Genomic DNA, 7336 nt, shown 5'->3' with positions numbered 1-7336 from the left:
CATATCCCTCCTCGTTGTCCATGTCCATGAGTCATTTATACACATTCCTTGACTAAAGCCTTCCCATAATTGTAGATTCTCATGCAGGTCTAAGAAATAATACAGAGTGCTTCCTGGTACACTATGTTTAGTTTTTTTCCAATGGTAATATTTTGCCAAACTACAGTTACAACCTGAATATTGACATTGATATAATTCATAGCTCTTATTCAGCTTCCCCTAGTTTGATTTGTACTCATTCATGTTGTGTATGTGATGGGGAGTGGAAGGCAGTGGGTTTATTAAGTTCTATACAATTTTATCAACTGCATAGGTTATTGTGTCCAACACCACAGTACCAAACAGTTTCAACACTAGAAGGATCCGTCCTGTTGCCCTTTTGTAACCACTCTTATTTCCCTGACACCACCACCTTTGCCCCTCCCTAACCCTAGGCAACCACTAAAATTTTCTCATTTAAAAATGTTATATAAATGGAATAATGAATTATGCAACCTGTTGAGATTGGATGATTAGCTGAAAAATATGAAATATTTCATAAATTTACATATCATCTTTGCACATGGGGCATGCTAATCTTCTCTCTCATGCCATTTTTGTGCACGTGTTGCCAAAATGTGAACAATCAATATTTTTAACATAAGTATTGATATATTTCTACTATATCTCCTAATTTTTGTTTTCTATGTATCATGTCTTTTTATTCCTCCATTCCTCTTTACTACCTTTTTGTGGTAAATAAAAATTTTCTAGTGTACTATTTTAATTCCTTTGTATTTTTTTAATTATATTTTTGGAATGATTTTTAGTGGTTCCTCTGAAGGAATTATCGTATATATCTTAACTAAAAACACTCTTTCAGATAATGCTAACTTAATTCCAGTAGAATATAGAAACTTGGATTTATTCCCTCTGCCTCCTTTGTGATATTATTGTCATATATATTACTTTATATGTTATAGTGTCCCAAATATATTTTTATTACTATTCTTTTATGAAATTGTCTTTTAACTTAGAGAAGAAAAGAGAAAAACTATATTTATACTATCTCTTTTTACTAGATAATTACCCTTACTCATGTTCTTTATTTCTTTGTGTTGATTTGAATTACTGTCGAGCACCATTTACTTTCGGCATGAAGAACTTCCTTTAGTATTCTTTGTAAGGCAGGTCATGTTTACCTGGCAATGCCTTTATTTTGCTTTCATTTTTGAAATATAGTTTTACAGACATGGATCCTTGGTTGAAAGTATTTTTTCTATTGGTACTTTTAAGATTTCCATTGCTTTCTGGACCTCCACCATTTCTGATAATAAATCAGCTGTTCAGCTGTCAAGTCCCCTTCCCCACTGTATGTGATGAATTGTTTGGTTTTTTTTTTTGCTACTTTCAAGATTTTCTCTTTTTATTTGCCTTTCAACACTTTGACTATGATGTATCTGTAGGTTTCTTTGTTTTTCTACTTTGAGTCTGCTGAGATTTTTGGATGTGTAGATTAATGTTTTTGATCAGTTTGGGGACGTTTAGGCCATTACTCCTCTGTCTGTCCTTTTTCTGTCTTTTGTATTGGACAATTTCTATTGCTTTAATCTTCAAAGTTGCTAATTCTTTTTTCTGCCAGATTAAATCTGTTGTTGACCCATTTAGTAAATTTTTCATTTTAGTTGTTGTCCTTTTTAACTCCAGAATTTCAAAATGATTCTTTTAAAATAATTTTATATCTTTATTGGTAGTTTGTATTTGATAAATCATTATTGCAACATTTTCTTTTAATTCTCTTTTTTGCCTTTTTTATTGTTGTTCTTTTACAGGTGTCCTAATTTTTCCCCTGCTGTTCTTCCCTGCCCCCCCCATTGTCAATGTGTATAGATCATTTATACATGTCCTTTAACTAAACCCTTGCCTTTCTTTTTCCCCTTTTAATTCTTTAAACATGATTTCTTTGAGATCTCTGAACACATTTATAACACCTGTTTCAAAGTTTTGTCTGGTAAGTCCATTACCTGGGATCTTTCAGATATAGTTTCTGTTGTCTGCTTTTTTTCCCCTATGTATGGGTCTCACTATCCTGTTTCTATTTTTTGCATGTCTCACAATTTTTTGTTGAAAATTGAAAATTTTTGATAATATAATGTAGGAACTCTGGATTTTGACTTCTCTCTCCCTTGGGTTTGTTGCTATTTTTGTTTCTTATTTATTTATTTAGTGACTTGCCTAGACTAACTATGTTGTCTGTTTCCTCAGTAGTGTGCAACTGCTGATGTTTCTACTCAATTTTTTAAAATTATTTTTTAAATACAGTATAATTAAAATATAAAATTATAGCCTCTGGGACTTCAGCTGACACCCATGGGAGCCCAGCCAGTCTGCTCATGCCTCCGTATTTCCTACCAGTCTTGATGTGGCTTCTTCTGTAAGTCCTTGGGTATAAGGCATCTCTCCAGCTAGTCTTAAGTTGATTATTCAGGATGATTTTTCTATAATTTAGTTGTAGTTCCAGTTTGGTCCTTGGATGAGGTTAGTGTAGCTTCCACCAAATCCACTGCCATCTTGGATCCCTCTTTATTGGGAACAACTGTAATAGCATAAACAATAAAACATAATAAAATAAAGACTTAAATGTAAGTCTTGATACCCTTAAAATCTTAGGAAAAAACCCAGGCAGTAAAATCTCAGACATTTCTTGTGGCAATATTTTTAAATGATATTTTATGATTTTTTTTCCTTGGGCAAGGGAAATAAAAGAAAAATAAACAAATGGGACTACATCAAACTCAAAAGTTTTTGCACAGCTAAAGAACAATTAACAAAATGAAAAGAAAACCCAGCAAATGGGAGAACATATTTGCTAACAATCACCAAGATATGGAAGCTACCCAAGTGCCCATCAATAGATGAGTGGATAAAACAGGTATGGTACATTTACACAATGGAATACTCTTTGGTTGTAAAAAAGAAAAAAATTTACCCATTGCAACAGCATGGATGGACCTGGATAACATTATGCTAAGTGAAATAAGCCAGTCAGAGAAAGACAATTATCGTTTGATTTCATTCCTATGTGGAATCTAATGTACAAACTGAACTAACAAGCAAAATAGAGACTGACTCACAGATAGAGAGCAGGATGACAGTTCTGGGGGTGGTGGTTGGTGGGATCGACTGAAAAAGAAAATAAGGGGAAAGAACTCGTGGACACAGATGAAAGTGTGGTGTTTGCAGGGGGAAGAGGTGGGTGGAGTTGACAGAGGATATAGGGGGGATAAATGGTAATGGAAAAAATACAATAAATAATGCAATTAAAATAAATAAATAAATTTAAAAAGTAACAAAAAACCTGAAGCTATCAAAAAATAAAATTACATTAGTTTTAGGTGTACAACATAATGATTCAATATTTGTACATATAATGAAATGATCACTACAATAAGTTTGATTAACATCCATCAAGATACACAGTGACAAAAAACTTTTTTCCTGTGATGAGAGCTTCTAAGATTTACTGTCTTAACTACTTTCAAATGTGCAATAGAGTATTGTTAACTATAGTCACCATGCTATACATTACATCCCCATGACTTATATATTTCATAACTGGAAGTTTGTACCTTTGACCCCCTTTACCCATTTTGCCCACCCACTACCCCTTGCCTCTGGCAACCACCAATCCTTTCTCTGTATATATGATCTCAGGTTTTTGATTTCACATATAAGTGAGATCATGCAAATTTGTATTTCTCTGTCTTATTTATTTCACTTAGCATAGTGCCCTCAAGTTTCATCCATATTATCACAAATAGAGAGATTTCATTTTTTTATGGCTGAATATTATATGTATAATCTTTATCCATTCATCCATCAGTAGACACTTAGGTTGTTTCCGTATCTTGGCTATTGTAAATAATGCTGAAATGAAAATGGAGGTACGTATACTTTTTTGAATTAGTGTTTTTGTTTTCTTTGGATAAATAACCCCCTCAAAGTTTTTAAGAATTAATTTTTGAAATTATTTTTGAGAATGGTTTTCTGGGCTCATTCCTTAGTCAGCATAGCTTAATGATTAACCAAAGACTGGTTAGAGGTTGTGTTTAAACATCTTGAGTCAGTAGGGATTATCCCCTCTGCCAATGGATCTGTGTGTTTGTGAAATGGTATTTAAAGTTTAGGCAATCTATAAGCCCTTCACAGCTTTACCTTCTATGCTTGCAGTGGTTCACATTTATCCTGTGACAGTAGCTCACTAAGGTTCCCTCTAGTCTAATCTGAGTGTAGTGAAGTCTTGTGTACACGTATACCATTTCAGACCCCCAGGGATATGTGGAAGCTTATCAAGGCTGACTCTGTCTGTCCTTATACCTGAATCTCATTGATAAATGTTTTGCCTTTCTTCTGGTATGCCCAACCAGTATGGTAACCTCAGACTAGCTTCAATTTTGGTCTTCTTTTATTTTTTTTGCCACCAAGATTGTTATTATTTTCAATAATCCCCCAGGGCATGGGGTTTTTCACGCTTACTCCAAATCATGTCAGCCCCTATAGCAGTGGAGTTGCTGGTGCTCATGGCGTGTCTTGCTCTGGTAGAACTACCTGTGCCTTGCACCTGAGGTTTGGGCATAGAACAACCTCACACATAAATACAGTGAATGCTTGCTATTCATACTAAGATTCAATAGTTTTTCTTGAATAAATGCTTATCAATATGTTTTTGCCTTTGGTTAATTTTCAGGTTCCAGAAAAAGTTGTTTTTGACAATTTTGTCCCATTTTATTATAGCATTTTAGGAAGAGGATTTTCTGAGCTCTTCATTCCACTGTTCTGAAAGTCTTTCCCCAGTAATGGCCTTCTGTGTTTGCATTCATCATAGGCAATACTGAAATTGGAACATAACAGATTCATATCCAGAGTATAGGAATACCACAGAGATACTGTGGATTCAGTTCCAGACCACTGTAATGAAGCAAATATCACAACAAATTGAGCCACACAAACGTTTTGGTTTCCCAATGCATATGAAAGTAATGTTTATACTATTCTATTCTTTATTCTATTATGTATCACATATACAATAACATATCTAAAATAATTCTACATACCTTAATTTAAAATAGTTTATTGATTAAAAAATGCTAACTCTCATCTGACCCCTCAGTGAATTGTAATCTTTTTGCTAGTGAAGTCTTGCCTCAATGTTGGTGGCTGCTGACTGATCAGGGTGGTGGTTCCTGAAGATTGGGTGGCTGTGGTAATTTCTTAAAATAAGACAGCATTGAAGTTTGTTGCATCGATTGATTTTTCCTTTCATGAATGATTTTTGGTAGCGTACAATGCTGTTTTATAACATTTTACCCACAGTTGAACATCTTTCAAAATTGGAGTCAATCCTGTCAAACCCTACTACTGCTTTATCAACTAAGTTTATGTAATAGTCTAAATACTTTGTTGTCCTTTTGACAGTCTTTATGGCATCTTCACCAGGATTAGTTTTCATCTTAAGAAATTTCTTTCTTTGCTCATCCATGAGAAGCAACTTTTCATCCATTAAGGTTTTATGAGATTACAGCAATTTAGTCACATTTTCAGGTTCCACTTCTAATTCTTATTCACTTGCTAATTTCACCACATCTGCAATTACTTCCTCCACAACTTGGTTGTTTGGTGCAAGAGACCTAGCTTTTGGCCTGCCTCAGATTTTGACATACCTTCTCTATTAAGCTTAATTTTTTCTAGCTTTTGATTTAAAGTGAGAGACTTGTGACTCTTCTCTCACTTGAACATGCAGAGGCCATTGTAGGGTATTAATTGGCTTAAATTTCACTATTGTTGTGTCTCAGGGAATAGGGAGGCCCAAGGAAGGAGAGAGATGGGAGAATACCCAGTCAGTGGAGCAGTTAAAAAATATTGATTAAGTTTGCTGTCTTATATAAGTGTCATTCATGGTGCCCCCAAACAATTACAGTAGTAATGTTACAGAAACAGGGGTGTTCCAAAAATCCCCAGAGTTTGCGGCTGGGGGATGGGGAGAAGGAAGCAGCTTTTAGAATGCCTCCACATGCCTGAGACTGGTGGCTAGTGTCTTTTTTTTATGCAAAATGGCTTTAATGCATCCAAAGCCTCAGGTAGATGGGAGGAGTCTTGGACCAGGGGATGGTATGGAGAAACCACACAGAGCCTGCGTGAGGTTCTGTGAATGGTCAGAACTGGTTACCGCACCCACTGCATCAGAGGACGTAGTCAGGGATTTAAAAATAAGCAGCAGACATTTTAGGCAGGCTGACTGTGCAGATTTGACTAAGGTTGAGGCTGACTATGTGCATTTGACTGAGGCTGAGACTGACTGTGCGGATTACAAAAGGACTAACTGTACAGTTTAAAAGGAGGCTGAGAATCCACGAGGTTCTGGATTAAAAGCTGGTGGACCCCATAACACAGACGAGGTCTCCCCGATCAGGATTGAATGACTGGCAGCTACTGGTAAAACTGAACTGTGTTTGGAAAGTAGGGAAAGGGTTTCTCTGACTTTTCTAAAACTAGCCTGGTTTGGTAGGGGGGGAGGCAAGGATATGTGTTTATGGTTGTTTTAAAGAACATAAGATTTAACAACAGAAATCCACAAATAACTAAATCTATATAACTGTTAAATAAATAATTCTTTTTCTTTTCACTAAACTCTGGTATTGAGAGTTATAATTTTGGCGGCGGGCAATCGGGCCCCTAACTAAAGAGCCCGTGGGTTTGTTTTCAATTGGAGCGGCCCAGGGGTTCTGTACCAGTAACATCACTGATCACCATAACAATTATGATAATTATGAGAAAATTTGAAATATTGTGAAAATTACCAAAATGTGACACAGATACACAAAGTGAGCAAATGCTGTTGGAAACTGGTGCTGATACACTTGTTTGATGCAGGGATGCCACAAACCTTCAATTTGTAAAACAAACAAAAAAAAATGCAGTATCTGCAAAGTGCAATAAAGTGAAGTGCATTAAAATAATATATGCCAATTGTGTCTGCATGTCTTGGGTGGGTCAAGGATGGAGCAAGTTCCATTGGTATGTCTCCTTAATAACTCATCAACTTTCTAAAGGAGACTTACAGAAGGACTGAGCATCCTGTACTCAGAGAGGGGACGAGTAATGAAATGAATGTCCCAGAAATTTGCCACTCCATGTGGCAGTGAATGTGAAGGCTGGTGTGGATGAGGCCTCCACACATGCATTTGAGAAACAGTCTTCAAGATGGAGATTTGAGAAGAAGGAAGTGATGGCTCCTGTAGGGTTGTAGGGTCTCAGTGTGTTTGCCATAGGGAACCCCTCTCCACACAAAGCTTCTTGG

General features: G+C 35.9%; 1 non-coding gene across 1 annotated transcript; it reads right to left on the bottom strand.

Annotated features, from left to right (window-relative positions):
• Positions 1 to 519: 519 nt before the first annotated feature.
• LOC149991552 (U6 spliceosomal RNA) lies at positions 520 to 625 on the bottom strand. The gene has a single exon (XR_016508752.1). It is a non-coding gene; the product is annotated as a U6 spliceosomal RNA (small nuclear RNA).
• Positions 626 to 7336: the final 6711 nt, after the last annotated feature.

Source organism: Furipterus horrens, unplaced genomic scaffold (genome assembly GCF_987537825.1).
Source record: "Furipterus horrens unplaced genomic scaffold, mFurHor1.1.pri manual_scaffold_17, whole genome shotgun sequence".
In the NCBI taxonomy this organism is placed as follows: Eukaryota; Metazoa; Chordata; class Mammalia; order Chiroptera; family Furipteridae; genus Furipterus; species Furipterus horrens.
Note: the sequence above shows the minus strand (reverse complement) of the source record. Positions and strands in the feature narration are given on the sequence as shown.